This window comes from Ambystoma mexicanum, chromosome 7p, assembly GCF_040938575.1.
Source record: "Ambystoma mexicanum isolate Mex_15411 chromosome 7p, UKY_AmexF1_1, whole genome shotgun sequence".
Taxonomy (NCBI): Eukaryota; Metazoa; Chordata; class Amphibia; order Caudata; family Ambystomatidae; genus Ambystoma; species Ambystoma mexicanum.
In genome coordinates, this window is record NC_090939.1 from 622,414,280 (window position 1) to 622,432,707 (window position 18,428).

Here is an 18,428-nt window from a genome sequence, read left to right on the forward strand (position 1 = left end):
AGGATTTTAGTGGGGGTAGCATGGATAGTCTTAAGTCCAGGTTGGTTTTAGCAATGATAGCTAAGCCACCTCCTCTAGCGTTAGGTCTGTTCATTCTTAGGTGTTGGTACTCTTTAGGTATCGCTACGGAGAGCGCTGGACCTGCTGCATCATGTAGCCAGGTTTCTGTGACCGCTAGAAGGTCTAGCATTGATCAGTGCACCTGCTATTGCAGATGTTTTGGGTAGGCTTTGGGTGTTTAAAGTTGCTGGTGTAGGTTCTTTCAATTTGGCATCTGCAGATGTTTGTATATATGCTAGCCCCAAGTTTCTAGTAGTATTTTTAGGGTTGGTGCGGCAGTTTAAGTGAGTAGTGCTGGACAATTTAGGTTTGTGGAAGGAGGAGAGTCTAGCACAAAGCCTAGTATTTCTATGCATAGTAGGGCAAGGTGCATATTTAATTTGGTCCATGGTTACCGATATTAATTGTAGGAGCAGCAAGGGTGCAGATAGCAGCAGAGTTGTGCTGACATACATTATGCAGCGGTTAGTGCCAGTTACAGGGAATAGGGTAGGGTGGTCTGAGGCTGAGACCTGGTTAGTGTGAGTGAGGTCAGGTAGTGGTCAGGCTAGGAATGGTTAGCTGTAATGGTATAGGTTCAGGTTTGTCACAGTGGTTCTTTCTAGATTAGGGCATAGGCTAGAATCATAGTGGTCACAGGGGGCTAAGTACAGCGTGTTCACAATTGACTAAAAACAGCACTATCGCATTAGGTTGAGTAAGGCATGGGCTATAATCAATGTGCTTATAGTGGGGCTAACATCAACATTTCACAGATGGCTAATGGAGTCATTATGGTCAATGTGGTCACAGACGGGCTAAAATCAACATTTCACAGATGGATGTATTAGGCTACAGTCACTGTGGTCAATGTGGTCATAGAGGGGCTTTGTGCCATTTATTCGCAAATGGCTGCAATCAATACATGCACAGTGGGCTGAGTTAAACATAGGGTAAGATCAGTGTAGACAGAGAGGTTAATGTCAGTGTGTTAGCAATGGCTAGACACTATGAAGCGTAATGACAGGACTTGTATGAACGGCAAGACACACGTGCTGAGGCAGGGCATAGTATAGTGAGTACAAATGTTCATTGTTTAAGCTCTATATGGCAATGATAAAGGTAGGTCGGACAATGGCCAAGTCATAGCGAAGTCATGCCGTTCTAGGCGGGGGCAATTAGCTATATATATGATAGCTAGGTTAGGAGCGAAAGACGCCCCAATTGCTGTACCTTTTGTTTGCAAAATATATTTCTCTTTAAATCTAAAGAAATGTTTGCTAATAGCCATTACCAATAAGGCCAGAATAAAACTGGTTGGATTATTGTGTGACATAAGTCTAGTTTCCTAATAATCATTACAGACTCTAATGGCCTTACTTTGCAGAATGTTGGAGTATAGAGAGATCACATCTAAGAAGATTAGTAAATTGTATTCTGGATTAAATGGAAATCCCTCTGGATTGTTAATGACATCCCTGGAGTCCGCCAAAAATGTTGGTGTCTCCTTGGCCAAAGGTCTAAGAAAAAAAGTCTATTATTTCCCAGGGTGTGCGTGATGGCATAACAAGGTCACAGGCTTCAGACGTAAGTCAGTTGTGATCAACAAAAATTTTAGGGGGCTGCCAAGATGTTTCTCCTATATATGTAAAGGATGATGTTAATGTTAAAGGTATTTGTACCACGCACCATCACCAACGGAATTGGCCCCAGGCGCTCTCAAGGAAAGATGCAAGAGGGGATTCAGTGCATCATGTGTTGCATTACTGAGTTACATGCATGATGTCTTTGTATGGGTGCCTGATAAAAGTTTAAATCTGTTTGTGATTTTTTTATTGCTGGGGAGTGACTTTTATCTTCTACGTCGATGGATGCTGTCAGTCAATGCATACTATAACACAAAGGAGGTAGAGGGAAAAATAATCACCAAGCAGACCCTCATACTATAAGGGGCACAGCACTTAATGCTTCAAAACACAAAGCTAGTGGTTTCTGCTGTGTTACCAGAGGTAAAGAGACTTTTACACTTTCATCATTCCTATTCAATTAGACATATGAAAGTAGTTCTCAAGAACAATTTCATAAAAAATGCATATTTTAATATTTAGTATACACAATTTTAAAAACACCACCCGGTGTCATTCTACAACCAATTAATCTGACAGAACAAAAAAATCACAATCACTGTTTTAGTGAAAACACAACCTTATATAAAAGTACAATGTTACTTCTGTTACTTGGTTCTATAAAGTGACTTGTGCTGTGCCAGTGTGTACACAAGGACATACCTCATTACACATATTCCACTTCAACTCTCATCCCATTCATACCGTTTCTATCACACTTTCAATGCATAAAAAACAACAACAAATACAATGCCCAACATGTTTCTTTCCCACAATATATCATGTGTTGAGTACTGGGAAATTATTCAGGGGCTAAAAACAAAGGTTAGTGTATCATGCCTTTCATTCTAACAAATGCAAATCACAATTGCAGTTTCTTTTAGTTCTCTTGTCTTGAACAAAATCGTGTCAAAGGGCTCTGATTGCCCTGTAATCAGTGTCAAGATAATGTAGAAGAGTCTCTCCCTACATGGGAACAGCAAAGAGATAAGAGTTTTTAGTATCCTATCTATTTCGTTCAAATCATTGGTTTCCGACAACTATTTTTAAATAACAAGAGTCTAGGCTAATTATCCGATAACTTCATGGTCTGGATTAGTATAACATTGTATAAGGTGCAACCCCTCCGTTGGTAAGCGCAGTGATTCCATCAAAAATTCAATTTCCAAATATTTCTCTGTTTGTCGGCTTCGTTTGTCCTACCCTATTCGTTTCTGGGTATCTCATCAGTCCCACTGACTATTTAATCTTGGGTGAGTTCATGTATCAAATAGGAACCTCTGTTTGTGGCTCCAACACATATGTCTCTATAAGTAAACATTCATACATGTGCACTCACTGTTTTGTATTCAGGAGAATCTCAGTTTACTATGGAGTCGAGTCCTTTCCTGGGCTGCAGGGTCTTGTGGATTGAGAAAAGTTGAGCGTGTTTTTTGTCTCCCCGGAGGTCACTGCAGGGTAAGAACGGCAACATGGTTATATATGCGTCCATGTCTCTTCCTCATATGTTAGCTTTGGGCTCTTTCATGCTTACCCGAGTTATTTATGTCATGGAGACCCTTAATTTAGTGGGGAAACAACTTGATGATTCCTTCAATGGGATATTCTTGGTGCTCCCGTAATAGGCTCGCTGTTGGCTCCCTCCGTAGGGCTTTGGTTCCTTAACAGAACCCTAAATTAGACAAATGAAGGAAAAACAGTTGGCAATTTTTCTACAGCCAATTTCGGTGATTGCTGTTTGTTTTAGATTCCTGCAAGGTGTGTGCAATACCCAATTCAAAAAATCTCCTCAACATTATTTGTTATAAGCTCCATGGAGTTGTCCCGTTGAAGTCCTCTGCCAGTCTTACACCTCGTCGAAAAGCTTATCTAGGTGTGTATTGATGTAACCCGTGCAGAGCGGAGGGTGATTTTATTCCTAACTCTGGTTTTCTGCCGCTCTAGCAAGGACGTCATCCAGGGCGCTAGCTATGAGGCAAAAAACAATACGTATGTCAGAGAATGGGAAATTAACTACTCGTCGGTAAAAATATGAGCACCGTAGCCTAAGTGTATCCCCCGGGGGTTTCGTAATCCCTTCTGTTTCCTCATTCTCGTATTGTTCCCGGTGCCTTTTGCACTTACCGTGCATCAGGAGGGTGTAGATTTGCGTCATGCGATCGTCTCTGCTAGTGTCGTCAGCGCTTAGTCCTGGTGTCTACATTCAGGGTGGACTTTACTTTGTTTATATTTCTGTCTGTTCAGGCATGTGCATGCGCAGTTGCCAAAAATTCCGTCACCTGGGCGAAAGCTGTTCTTGATTAAACCCGCTTCTCTGACCACGTTTAAGGTGAATTACAACATGCGTGAGATTCCACTCACCTTACTATTGCATACTTTTGAGAGATTTAGATTTGATATTCACTCATTGGTATCGCTATACTGGGGTGTTTTTTCTTGTCTTCACTCAGTCAATGCATATCTGGGTGTTGGAATGACTGTTCTAAGGCATATGTGTCTTTTCCTAGTAACTCTAGTATGATTGACACATGATTTCGAGCCCGGTATAAGTTCCTCCTGATTTAAGTAATTGGTTTAGTGAATTCTCCTTTTTTAAATCTAAGTTGCACCATAAATAGTTCGAAAGTCAGTTGGTGAACTTCCTGTGATATTTGGCATAGTTAGGGATTCTGGACCAAAGTACTCCCTGAGCACCATATCTGGAGAACTCTACAGCAAAGGAGCACTGAGCACAAAAGGTTACCCACATGAAAGGGCTAGCTACCTTCATGCATGAGGTCATGAGAGCTGTGGAACATATCAATCACTGCATGCTCCATACCCCTCCTTCATTGCATCAAGTACAGTAAAATGGCAGCAAACAACAGTCATGTACGTAGGCGTCCTTATCTTGGAGAGCCCCTGGATACTTCAAAGGGACACCAGGTAAGTCGCAGTGGAATTGGGCCAAAGGTCTTGGCTGGTCTCTGTGCTGCTACAGCAAGGAGATCCCTGGCTACCTGATTGCATGCAGTCCACATCTTCAGAAAGGAAAGTCAACAATGACCAACAGAACTGCAACAGCGCTCAGAAATATGAGAGTGCAGCAACTACCTGAAAATAGAGCCCAACTGCAGTACATCATTCCTGGGAGCTGAAATGGTATTCTGTATTTTTGGGTGGGAGTTTAGTGGTGGGGAGTTCACTTGTAAATAGCAAGATCCCTGCCAAGACCACTCCATTGGCCGTCTATCACCAAGGTGAAGGTTAATAACCAAAGTAACCGTCATCAGGTACTAAACCTTGTTTTCTTTATTTTAAGTAGTTTCAGTATTTACTTCCGGTAACGAGTGTTGGGGGTGACTGGCGCCCCCCGCGCGCTTTGCCGCAAGCCCCAGCCCCAAGAACACAGACCAACACGTCCGTCTTGGTTCGGGCTTCCCGGTCGCTCTGCCGCGGCCGGGAAATGCCCCGATTATTTATACTGCACGCGACAGCGTGCAACGTCACGCCGCCGCGTGCGCGCCCGTCATCGGGCAGCGTCACACTCCTCCTTTTTCGGGGAGAACCAACAACCATCATTAAACTCTTCACTGCAAACTACAAACAACTGCAACTGAAACAAGTCATGAGAACAATGGGACAACACAAACAAATCACGCAAACCCTGTCCCATGAGCACCCCTTTATTAGCATCCACCCGGGTCCCCTTAACTATACTTTCTCACCCTCGGGATTCTCAGCCAATTGTCCCAGCACATAATCGGTGAGGCGAGCTGGTTTCCCTCGCCCAGTCCTCTGGGGGTACCTCCTGCTCGCCTCCGGCACGGGTGATCGGTCCGCCGACGGACCCCGCACTGGGGACTCCGGCATGCAGGGTGGGTCTCCCTCGTTCTCCAGGACTCCTCCCAGGTCCGGGTCAGGAGGTGGGTCAGTTCTGGGGTCTCTGATCTTTTTGAAGAAACTCATGTTCCGCGTCACTTCCGACCGTCCATCTGACGCCGTCACGATGGAGCCCCGGACGGCCACGACATCCAGCGGCTCAGGCTCATACGGCAAAGAGAGTTTCCCATGCGGGTGTCGATTGCGAATGAGCACCTCATCGCCCGGCTCCAGCTGTTGTGGGCGAAGCCCCCTCCGCACGTTTTCTTGCTCAGTTCTTGCTTGCCGGTCCATCTCGACCCGTTGGTCGTCAATCACCGCAGGTTCCCGCTCTCCGACCTCCGGCAATAGCCCTTGCGGACATCTCCTGAACATCGCCTCTGCCGGGGCCACTCCCGTGGACGCATGTGGCGTGGTGCGGTATACTCTCAAGAATTGGTACAGGGCTCTCTGTAGGGACTGCCCCTGGCCTTGGGCAATTCTAAATGTCTTATTGAGGGTTCTCATTAGGCGTTCTGCCTCCCCATTCGCTCGAGGCCATAGGGGCATGATCTTTCGGTGCACCACCCCGCAGCTCACCATCAGTTCAGCAAATCGTTCACCCTGAAAAGGCGCACCATTGTCCGAACACAGCGTGTGAGGGAATCCGTGAGCCGTGAACAATTTCTCCACCGCCACCACCACGTGTTCAAACGCCACGGACTCCACGAACTCCACCTCGGGGTAGCGGGAGTACTCGTCCACCAGGACCAGGAAGTGGGTGCCCATGGTGGTGGACCCAAAATCGGCATGAACCACCTCCCACGGATGGGTCCCCCTCGGCATCGCCTCGATGACCGGCTCCCGCTGTAAAGGCGATTCTGCCTGACACCAGACACAGGCCGCCACGAACTCGTCCACCTTGCGTTCCAGCTCGGGGAACCACACCTTCATCCGGAGGCGGGCCTTGGTCTTGGCGGCCCCTTGGTGGCCCCGGTGTGCCAGCGCGATCACCTCACCCACCTATGACTAGGGAACCACAATCCGGTCACCCCAAAGCAGCAGGCCCGACGCCGAGAAGGACAGTTCCTCATGAACCTTCCATAGTTGTTCTAGACCAGTCCGGGCCTCCTAAGTGCGTCCCGCCAGGGCCTCAAGCGCTGACTTCCAGGAGCCCTGCTGCATGGACTGCCTCAATACTTTGAAGCACTCATCCTGTGCCGCCGCCGCCTCCAGCTCCTGGAGAGGCATGGCATTCGGCGTGGCAGCCTCTACCACGACATGGACATGCTCCTCAGCTTCTTGCTCACAGACGTCACGATCTCCTTCTCCAGGCGCTCCGGGGTGTCTGGATAGATAGTCAGCAGCGTTGTTTACCCCTGGCCGGTAAACCAGGGTCACCCCATACTCTAAGAGACCCAGCATCTACCTCTCAATGCGTGCCGGCGGTTTGGATGACGACCCCGCTAGGATCGGCAGCAGAGGTTTGTGGTCAGTGACCACCGTCACCGGGCGTCCGAGTACATAAAGCCGGAAATGGTGACATCCCCACAGCACCGCCAGAGCCTCGCGCTCAATCTGCGAGTAGCGTTGTTCGGCGTCTGACAGTGCCTTGCTGGCATATGCGACTGGCCGGACGCCGCCATCACGGTCGATCTGTGTTAACACCGCCCCCAGGCCGAATGGGCTAGCATCAACGATGATTTCCGATGATAGGGCGGGATCGAAGAATGACATTGTGTCCTCGGCCGTGAGGGCGCCCCTAATGTCATCGAAGGCGGCCTGTTCCAGCGGACCCCAACTCCAGACGGTGTCCTTTCTTGTCAGGGCTCGGAGGGGTTCAGACCTGGATGCCAGGTTCTTGATGAACCGGCCACAGTATGTGACCATGCCCAAAAAGCTTCGCACCTCCGACACAGATTCCGGTGGTTGGGCCTTCTGTATGTCCAGTACCTTTCTGGGGTCAGGAGACACCCCCCCTTCCCTGAACACAAACCCGAAGAACTCCAGGGAGGGGCGCAGAAATTCGCACTTCTCCTTATGTAGTGTGAGTCCCAGCGACTGCAGCCTCTCGGAGGTTTTCGCCAGACGCCTCAGGTGGTCCATCTCGGTCCTCGCGAAGACCAGAATGTCGTCGCTTATGTTTAGGACGCCCTCGAGGTCTGCCAGGGCACCCCGAATGATGTTCTGGAATACTTCCGCGGCCGAGGACACCCCAAAACTCAACCTCTTGTAGCGATACAGTCCCCGGTGCGTGGTGAAGGTGGTAATGTACCTTGAGTCGGGGTGGAGGATGACCTGATGATATCCGGCCCTGAGGTCGAGCTTCGAGAACAACCGAGCACCCTGCACCTCCGCAATGATGTCATCCAGTGTCGGTGTGAGGTGCCTCTCTCTCCTGATGGCCTTGTTGGGGATTCTCTACGCAGATCCTGACTGTGCCCGGTTGCTTGAGTTTCCTTGCCACCACTATGGGGGACACCCAGGGAGTCGGTCCCTCCACCTTCTCAATAATGTCTAGATCAACGAGGCTGTCCAGTTCTCTGTCTACCTGCTCACGGAGGTGGAAAGGTACCCTCCGATGTTTGAGGGCCACCGGCTGTACCGACTCGTCAATGTGCAGCCGTACCGGCTCTCCGACCATCTGCCCAATCCCCTTGAATAGGGCCTGATGCTTCTCTAGCAAGTCATTAATGTCCTCCAGGTAGACGGAGTATGCAAAGCTTATGATGCCGAGAGCCTCCGCCGCTGCACAACTTAGCAAGGTGTTCTTACTCACTGGCATCACGTAGAAGCGGGCTGTGATGTGGGAGCCATCGTGTTCCACTTTTGCCACAAAGGCCCCGTCCAGAGGGATGGGCTCCACACCACCGAAAGCAAAGATGCGGGCCTTTGGCGTTACCAGCCTGGGCGGCCGATCCATGGCGTTGTAATGTTCTCGGGCCATGACGTTCACCGATGCCCCTGTGTCCACGAGTACAGGGACCGGAGACTGGTTCACCTCAACCACGCACCTGGGTTGCCGTCGATTTCTGCCTTTTAGGAGCTCCACACTTGATACGAAGAAAATGTTCTCTTCATCTTCCTCCTCTGCTTCTTCTGCCTGAGCCTCCTCTTCGCCCTGGTCCACCTGGGCGACATTGGACGGCCGACCCTGGCGAATGGCGACCGCTCGGCCCTGACCCCTTGGCACCAGTACGGGCAAGGCCGCCCTACACACTCTTGAGAAGTGGTCTGGCAAAACGCATCGTCCACATGTCTTTCCAGCGGCAGGGCACTCCGCTGGGTGAGGCAGGTCGTATCCGCATTTTTGGCAAATCTCTCCTGCCCTCCTAGCTCTGTGCCGTGTGCCACCGCCATACCTCCTAGCACCTCTTCCCCCTCTCCACATTGCGCAGATCTCTTCAGTCTTTATGGGGCGTGACCCGGCTTCCATTCTTGCCGCTCTCGCCTCTGATACCTAGTCGCTCCTTCCTAGCTCAAGGATGCGCTGGAGCGTTATTCCCGGCTCCCTCAGCACTTGGCGCCTGAGCTTGCCTGATGAGCACGCCTGGATAAGCATGGTCCTGATCATGTCCTCCGCATCGCCCCAGGCGCAGGCGAGCGACAGACGCCTCAGGCGCCCGTAGAACATGTCCAAAGTCTCATCGTCCTTTTGTTTGGCAGAGAGCATCACGAACCGCTCATAGTCCGCGTTGGCTAAGGGCAAAAAGTATGCCTGGAGGGCGGCCTTTGCATGATCATAGGTTCCATTCCCTTGTGGCAAAGATTCGAAAATCTCCTGGACAGAGGGCCCTGCCGAGTACAACATCGTGGCCAGCCTGGTGTCATCATCAACCACTTGCGCAGCCCTGAAATACATGTCCAGGCGGTCCACCCACCTTCTCCATCAGCGCCCCAGGCTGGATGGCGGGCCCGACACATCAAATTCGAGGATAGGCTGTAGGGCAGCATGCGCACGTACCTGCGCCATGGCAGGCGCTGCCTGCTGAACACCAGGAGCAACAGCAGGTTGAACTGGGGGTTGAAGGGCGGGAACCGCTGCCTGACCGTCTATTGGAGCTGCTGGTTGCTGCATTGGGGGTAGAAGACCCTGCGGGGCCACTGGTGCACGAGGATGAAACTGCACCGCCACACCATGTGCTCCGTCCTGGTCCTCGGTGTCACTCATGAGCTGGAGCGCACAGGCACCCCCATAGTGCTGATCGGGGCTGCAACTCAAATCTTCAGCCCACAGTGACTCTCAGCATGGACCACCCCTGGATGCAGTGACTCCTGCCACCTCTGTGATGATGAAGAGGATGAAGATAAGATGGAGTCACCAGGATGATGATGAAGGGGACGAAAAAGCAGGATGCCTTTCAGTGTTCCAAAAATTGGTAGCAAAATAGTAACTGGATGCAGCAGGCCCAGTCAAGATAGGCCTTCTCCTAGCTTCCACTCGACGTAGTAAACCCAAAAATGAGTTAATGCACTAAATATGCATACCTCCGTGTAGATGTAGCTGTCAGCTACTGAAATGTCCAAAAATTAAGCCTGGGGTCATTTCAGGGCCCAAACCGGAGCTCCTTGAAGTCCCACAGCCGTTGCACAAAATGGCCGCCAGCCGCGTGGGCAAACGTACTACCCGCGGCATGAAACGAAGTCTGTCCTTCGACCTCGTCCCGGTGAAAAATTGTTCAAGTTGTCACCGCCGGGCCCGGGCATCATTTCCCCCACTCGTCGCCACTGTTGGGGGTGACTGGCGCCCCCCGCGTGCTTCGCCGCAAGCCCCGGCCCCAAGAACACAGACCAACACGTCCGTCTTGGTTCGGGCTTCCCGGTCGCTCTGCCGCGGCCGGGAAACGCCCCGTTTATTTATACTGCACGCGACGGCGTGCAACGTCACGGGCAGTGCCACAACCAGGTAAGCAGTTCATTGGAGGTGAAGGGGCAGCTACCATCTGATTCTTCACTGCCTCTTCACTCCTGAATCAAACACCCCAATGGAATGCACGCATTGCTTCCAATGAACGCATACATCCCTCACTCAACCTTCTACATTCATTCAATAAGTGGTGATACGACACACTTGTAGTGTCATTTTTTGTGTTTTTTTTATAAACGCTGAACTACACATGCCAGAATGCAAAGGGAAAATCAGGACTGCTGAACTACTCATGCATGGCTGGGGACAACTTGAGAACTCTGTAACACGCTTTATATTAGGATACAGGGCAGCACAGTCAAACATAGTCTAACCCAGCAGGGCACAGTGTGTTTCATGGGGCTGCCGTTACTGCCAGGGAGCTGCTACAATAGGCCATGGCACTGCGAGTAATATTGCAATGCTGCCCAAAAGATCCATTAATCACGGAGTGCCACTCCATTTTTTAGGGTGAAAGTCAATATGCTATTGTTTTCACATTATCACATTGGTGTACAATCTTATCAGCTTTGTGTCCATAACATCAAGGCTCTGTTAAAACATCACAGAGGGCACCCTTATGTTATTGGCAGCGTTCCGCATTACTGACAGCATCGTAATTTTACTGGCCGCATTCTCATGATAATAACAGGCAAATGTGACGGGGTGTCAGGGTGCTGCTAATCTGGGGGATGCAAGTAGTGATGTGAGTGCTCAATTAACAATTGTAAAATGCCTGTCATTCTCTCTCCACCTCAGTCTGCATACTTAACTACCTGTTTTATTGAGTATTTTGGAAAGTGATCAGATGCATGCATGGCTAAACATTCTGTGCACTTGGAAAAACATGTGCATTACAGCGGAATTGGGTACTTACTGTGGCACTGCATCACTTGAGAGAATGTATGAACCACAGCCGCATTGTGGATACTGGGTAAAAATAATCGGTGTCTAGCTATGGACCAGTGAACATTAGACAGCCTATGAGTACACTGCAGGACTGTGGACACTGGGAGAAATGTGCCTTTCCGCAGAAGTGTGCTCATGCACAATGGGCAAACTATGTGAATTATTGTAGCATTTCTGGATGTGCGATTAGATGGGCATTACTGAGACATTGCAGAAATTAGTATTGGCAGCATTCTCATGGTATTGACAGGCAAATCCAATAAGGTGTCAGGGTGCTGCTTATCAGGCTGATGGCAGTACGCATAAGCCATTGTCAGTATTGTGAGTGCTGCCAATAACATTTGAGGCAGTTTATTGAGAGCCCCCTCAACACAGGGAGCTCCTTCTCTCCCCACTCAAGGTGTCACACAACAAACTGTTTCATTGATTCTTTTATTCAGCCCTATCTCCAATTCTTCTAATACCCCTTGGATTCCTCCCCCTGAGCTACCAATGAGCCAACAATCAGGCCGGTGTACAGGAAATATATTTATGTGTGTTGAAATTAGATGTTGAGAAAAAGCGCACAAACTACATCCACCACCTTCTTTGTGGCTCACAATCAACTTCTTGTTACACAAATAAATTACACAAATTAATTGGGGAAACACACACATCACAGTACTTTATCTCAATTTCAATTCAAGAAATAATTAGCGCTGGTCAGTAAACACAAATACAAACCTAGTGCTGTGCAATTTCGATTTTCCTGCGTGCTTCAAAGGCTAGCAGTTTAGTTTTACAAATTTGGGCAAATACATATAGCAATTATTATTTTGCCCACACTTCCACTTTAAAATAAACACTGGGTGATTTAGCCATTTGTTTTGCAGACTCCCCGCCCTACTTTGGTCTGGGTTGGGGAAGATGGACAGAAAAATTTGGAGTATTGAAGAATTTTGGATTTCAGACCACCGTCCACTAAAAGGCCTGTGTTGGGGAAAGTTGGACAAAAAGATTGGACTGATTTGATATCAAAGACACCCCTCTTCCTTAAAGAAGTCAGGGTCAACAGGACAAAAAGGATTATAGGCTATACTTTTTCAGCACACACTGGGAAGTGAGATTTGTTAATTTTGAATTTTATCAAAAGTCAACATGTAGTCTTCTGCAAAGAGAATTAGTTACATTAATATTTGTAGCTAAATAGGCTGGGATCTATTCAGTTTTGCCCCCTCCCCACCCCCACTCCATCTGCTCTTAAGGGAAAGGATTTAAGACAAGCAGCCTTCCCCACCTTTTGGTTTCCCAGGGCTCAGTTCTACTCACATAGAAAACCTATGTTTAAAATTCCGGAAAGCCAGCTGCATTTCAGGACCCTCTGGAAAGATAGGGCAGGGTTCTGGTCACTCCACTTTCAAGGATGGACCCCAGCACTCCACCATAGGACCCAGTCAGCTTTTAGGCCTTCCCAGAAATATACAGCTCCACCCAGATGCACTCTGAGCAATCTTCTCTAGTGTTTCCTTGCAGCCCTCCCCGATGGTACATTTCAGCAGCTCCCCTTCAATGGTAATTTTTCAGCAGCTCTCTCCCTTCCTCATAGTGCATCCCCTTACTATAGCAGCCATTACACCACCACGTTTGCAATCCTGTGTAGTACCCTGTAAGAGTTCTTGCCAGTAGGATTGGACAGTCACCCTTCACTCTCCTCCCAAATCCCACCTCCCTCTATAGGTTTGTTTAAGAGTCTGGAGCAGACATGTGGCAGGCACCCTCCATTTGCAATCCCCTTTGTTATCATGTCAAATTTTGGCAAAAATATAATTCTTTTTCTGAACTTTGTGATTTACTACTAACTCCCATAATATATATATATATATATTTTCCAATTGAGTTAATCATGGGAAATTAAATAAAACGACAGCCAGGTCCGGACCATTTTGCATGACCATTTGGCGATTCTCCACCATTTTCACCAAAAGCATAATGGTTATGAACATGTAATGTAATATACACATTCATAATTTCACCCTTCACCAGTTTGCCTACTCTTAAATTCGGACATTTTCAGATCAGCCAGGTACCTAGTTCAAATGGACATTACAGTTCTCCAAGTCACAGGTGGATGAATATTAATTATATCACCAAAATCACCTGGAAATTATCTAAAGAAATGAAACAAAGAAAATACCACTTACTGGGAAAATGCCTAAATGATAATAGTCCTTTTAAACAAAGGTAATCTTCATATGTGCAAATATGAGCTACACTTCCTCCAAGCCACTTTTCTCTCTGGCCAGTGTTTTTATTACTCTCTTTGAAGTTGGTTTTCTGTTTGAAGTTAAAGTTTCAGCCTGCCTTAATCGTAGCCCCTGTTTTCACACCTCCTTCTTACATTCTGGTCATGATTCAACCTAAACAGCTGGCCTGCATATAGCTGCCTTTAGAGACAGCAAGTTTAAAGGACACTTGGTTTCCACACTTTTGAGGCAAGTCACATTTTATTGTTGTCAACCACTGGGATGGTAGCCAGGCTTTACCTGGGGGGAATCCTTTGTGACATTTGTCCCACAGCAAGCAAAGGGTTTGCCTCAGGCCTACAGAATGTTTTTAATGGAAGCAAAGTGGGCTTTTCTTTTCAAATGTTGGCTGGTATGTTCCATGCAAAACACAATATGCATTACTTTTTGTCAACATACACCATGTATTTTCCCTGACAATTTTATGTTGGCAGGGGTTCATTTTCCACATTTAAAATGCAAACACACATGCAAAGACGTTTTTGTGTCAGCATTCAGAAGTCCTGTTTTTCATATGAAAGGGACCGCTGAATGGCTTCCTCCTTCGTGAATTAACATGCTGATTTTCCTTTGGAAATGGCAGGTAGGCCTTTTTCACACAGACCTTCAGTTTGGGGACTTTAATTAAATCCCACCCAATAGTGGAACACTTTTCGGTGTCTGTCCCTTTCGGCCTGTGTGCTCATGTACCTGGTTTACTGCACATATTGAAATGTAATCAGATATGTGCATTGATAAACATTCTGTCCACTAGAGAAAATATGTGTGTTAATTTAAAATTGTGGACATTAGGCATAATGTGTGCTGTAACGTGGCATTGTGTCACTTGGGTGGATGCATGCATTACTCCCACATTGTGGATACGGCCTGCAGTTGATTCACCTGCAACAATTAGAAGATGGATTGTTTGTTTGGTCATGACATTTTGATTGCCAGAGCCAAACAGATATATATATTTTTTTTTTTTATTTATTTATTTGCATTTAGTTCATTTACAAGAATAATTTCGAGTAGAACCTTTGCAAAAGAACAAGTTAAGATCCATATAAAAAGAAAAAGAAAATTTAAACATTTGAAATTACATTATTTTGCATTAGCACACAATGCTTTAAAATACTTTAAAATACAATTTAAAATACAGGTGCAAGAGAAAATATACCAATCAATTTACCAACTAGGCATTTCATTCTCCACTCAAAATAAGTTCTTTTTCTATATGCTTACAAAAACTTACTAATTCATAAATTAAACGGTTGTGAGTTCCTTGCATCATGCGAGACCACAAAAACTCGAGGCAATCCTCAAACCCTATATCAACAAATTTCATAAATCTTGCTGTACGTATTTTGTTAAAATGGGGACAATAGAGTATGAGATGCTTCAATGTTTCATGTGGTTCATTGCACTCATCAAATCGACATCCCACAGCAAATGTGGTGGCATTTGTTCCCCAATTCTTTGTTCTATCCCTAGTATGGTAAAGATTAAATCTAAATCGAATATATGCCTTCCTGGTAGTTTCACAGGGGAATAAAGTGACATGTGCATAGCGAGGGATGCGCTGTTTAACAAAGGCACCATATTCTTCATAAGATTTGTATGTCATAATCCGATCAATAGTTACACACCAGTCTAAATCAAAAAGTTTTTTTTTTGCATGGCACGGGCGAAGATGGACATCATTCACTGTAATATTCACTTCACTTAAAAGTTGTTGCATTTTCAGTTGATAATTATAAAAGGAAGGAGGACAGTGGGTACCCAGCATCTTATTCAAATCCGCATATAGCGAATTAGTCGGTGGGTAATTCATCTTTGCAAAATGAGATAACTGTCTCGATTTCCATCTAGACGACAGTGCCACTAACCCCAATTCATGACGTATGATGGCATTTGGAATGGACATAGGCAAGAACATTGCTGCTTTTAAAAGCGAGCCTTGTAAACAATCCAACATATTAGACATATCACACAAACAAATATCTAGTGCATAAAGAATGATACTCTCAGTCTTCAAGGACATAAATTCAATTAACGGAGTTAATGAAAATTTGCAGAACCGGGTATAAATCCTTTTCATTTGCGAAAGGAGTGTCCTGGTTTTGCATTTGATAATGTCTGTCCATACCTTAATGGAATTCTGATCAGAGAGATGATACCCCAAATAAATGGCGTTGTTAATACAAGATATCTGCGTATCCATAATATGAAATCTAAAACTGCCCTTTTTCTGCTTCACTCCAAATTTCATAATGGCAGTCTTTGCCGGGTTGGGAGTCAAATTGTGGTCCTTTGCAAATTCCTCAAAAAGTGTTAATTTCGTTTGTAAACCTACAGGAGTAGGGTCAAACAAGATAATATCATCTGCAAAGGCGATCCATTGCAAACAGATATAATGATAGATACTAGTTGGGTAGCTAGGTAGATACATTATGGAGGATGACTAGGAGCAATGAGAGAAATAGGGGGTGAGGTGGGCAGGGGAGAGTGTCAGGTGTTATCAGGGCGAACCCACATTAAAAGAAATGAAAAAATGATGGTCACATTCAAAATGTCATGACCACTTTCAGTATGTTGCAGGTGAAGCCACGTGAAGTGTGTGTCCTGATGTTGAATGATGTGCATTAGACAACAAATGAGTATCACTGCAGCATTGTGGGCACTGTGTTGATATAATGCACAGTTTGCCCATTGTGCAGGTTCACACTTCTGCAGTAGAGCATATTTTTCCCAATGCCCACAGTGGTGCAGTAATGCATACATTCTGTCCAGTGTCCAGAGTGCTACAATAATTCATGCATTCTGTCCAATGGCCACAGTGGTGCAGTAATGCATACATTCTGTCCAGTGTCCACAGCGCTACAGTAATTCATCAATTCTGTCCAATGGCCACAGTGGTGCAGTAATGCATACATTCTAGCCAGTGTCCACAGTGCTACAGTTATGAATACATTCTGTCCAGTGTCCACAGTGCTACAGTAATGTATACATTGGGACTCATTACAAGTTAGCAGGTCCGGATGTAACAGTGCCGGTAAAATCGTACCAGCACTGTTTTCCGGACCAGCTAACTATGAGTTCTGTGGCCATGTGGTGTTACACCCTCCAGGTCTGACGTGGCGGGCGTAATGCCACCAGCCGCAGAAACACTGGCACCATTTCCACATGGTGCCGGTGTTTACACTTCCCCATTCCCACTCCACGGGAATGGGGATTTCCAGAATGCTGGCTCCGGAATTACCGGATCACCAGGGCTGTAATGCGGCAAGTCTGGAGCCAGTAAATCCCCACGAGTCCGGTGGCAGCCTGCCGGTTTTACTGGCATGGCTACCGCCGGACTCGTAATGAGGGCCATTCTGTCCAGTGTCCACGGTGCTACAGTATTGCATACATTCTGTCCGGTGTCCACAGTGCTACAGATTACTTGAAGATTCAGTGTAAGTCATACAATGATCCACAAACACGCCTCGGGTACTTCGCAAAGTCAGTTACAAAAAAGCTGAAAGTCGCCATTTGTGGCCCACGACGGGCTACAAGGGCGACTGATGATCTCGATGTAGCTTCTATGTGCAAGACCATGCCAGGCACTGTGATTGCATATTTCAGTGTATGGGTGGGAGTGGAGGGGGGGTCTTTTTTTAGATGGGAATGGTCGTTTAATTACCCACTATCTTTTATAGTGCACTCTTGTAGCTATTGAGACTGGGCGGTACCCTGGTGTGAAGGCGTAAGCAGTCCGTAGTAGTGGGCATGTTTTTTCAGGTAACAACTCTATCTTTTAATAGTTATTATTCTGCTGGTATGTAAATAGATCCGAATGAACAATATTTGCACAGAGATTCTGCTGAAGAATTCTGCAACACTGTGGGATTTTGCAGTGCCGTTGTGGTTGGCCGGCGGGAACTCTATGAACACCAGAAGGGTGCCTCTTGCCTGCGACATGAAACTGTGCCAGGACTTTGAATGCAATACAGAGCCATTAGGCTCGGACTGGCCTATAGGGCAGCAGGCCCAGGACCGAAGCAAAAACACAAAATGCTGGTGTGGGGCAGTTTGTTTGGTCAAAGTGGGCCACTTTTTCATTGGTGCTGGAGACATTTTTATGGCCCAGTCCGACCCTTTCAGCCATACAGGCTTTAGCACAAGGAGGTCCAATTCACTTTCGACATCAGGGAATTATGTCCGTAAATTCACATCACTGTTGCAGGTAACCTGGGGAAGTCAAAGGTGGTCATTTATCGTATGCCTCTAACTTCTGAGTTTCCGCTTTCTGATTAATTTTGTTATTGTGTTTCATAAATTTCATTTGCAATAATGTCGTTTGAGTAATTATTTGGGGATTTAATTTCGTTTTTATTCCTATTTGATTTCCACTTACTTCTTAAAATACCTTTTGTTTGTATTTTCAGACTATTTAATCCTATTCTTTTTTATTATTTCTTTGTCATTTTCATTTTAGGGGGAGATGCCCCAATTCACCCATGCCAAGGCAAATGTTTATGAGGAACTTGTTTTAAAAAATGTATATTTCTCAAACAAGAGATTTTCGGAGAGCTATTATTAGAAAGTAATTTTCCCATGTGGCGGGCAGGAAATAGATGGGAAAGCCTATTTAGATGTAATTGTTTATATCGGCGTCTGCCCTTTTAAATACTTGTATAGCATTACATGTCCTTTGAGTATCCTTGTACATTTGTATCATATCCCATGTGCACCCTTGCATACTCCCTATTTGGAGAACGCTTCCGATGTCACGTAAGCTTATATTCCGTTTGATGTCTTGCTTGTGACGCTTTGTGGTCAGCGCCATGTCAGTTGCCAGTGGCC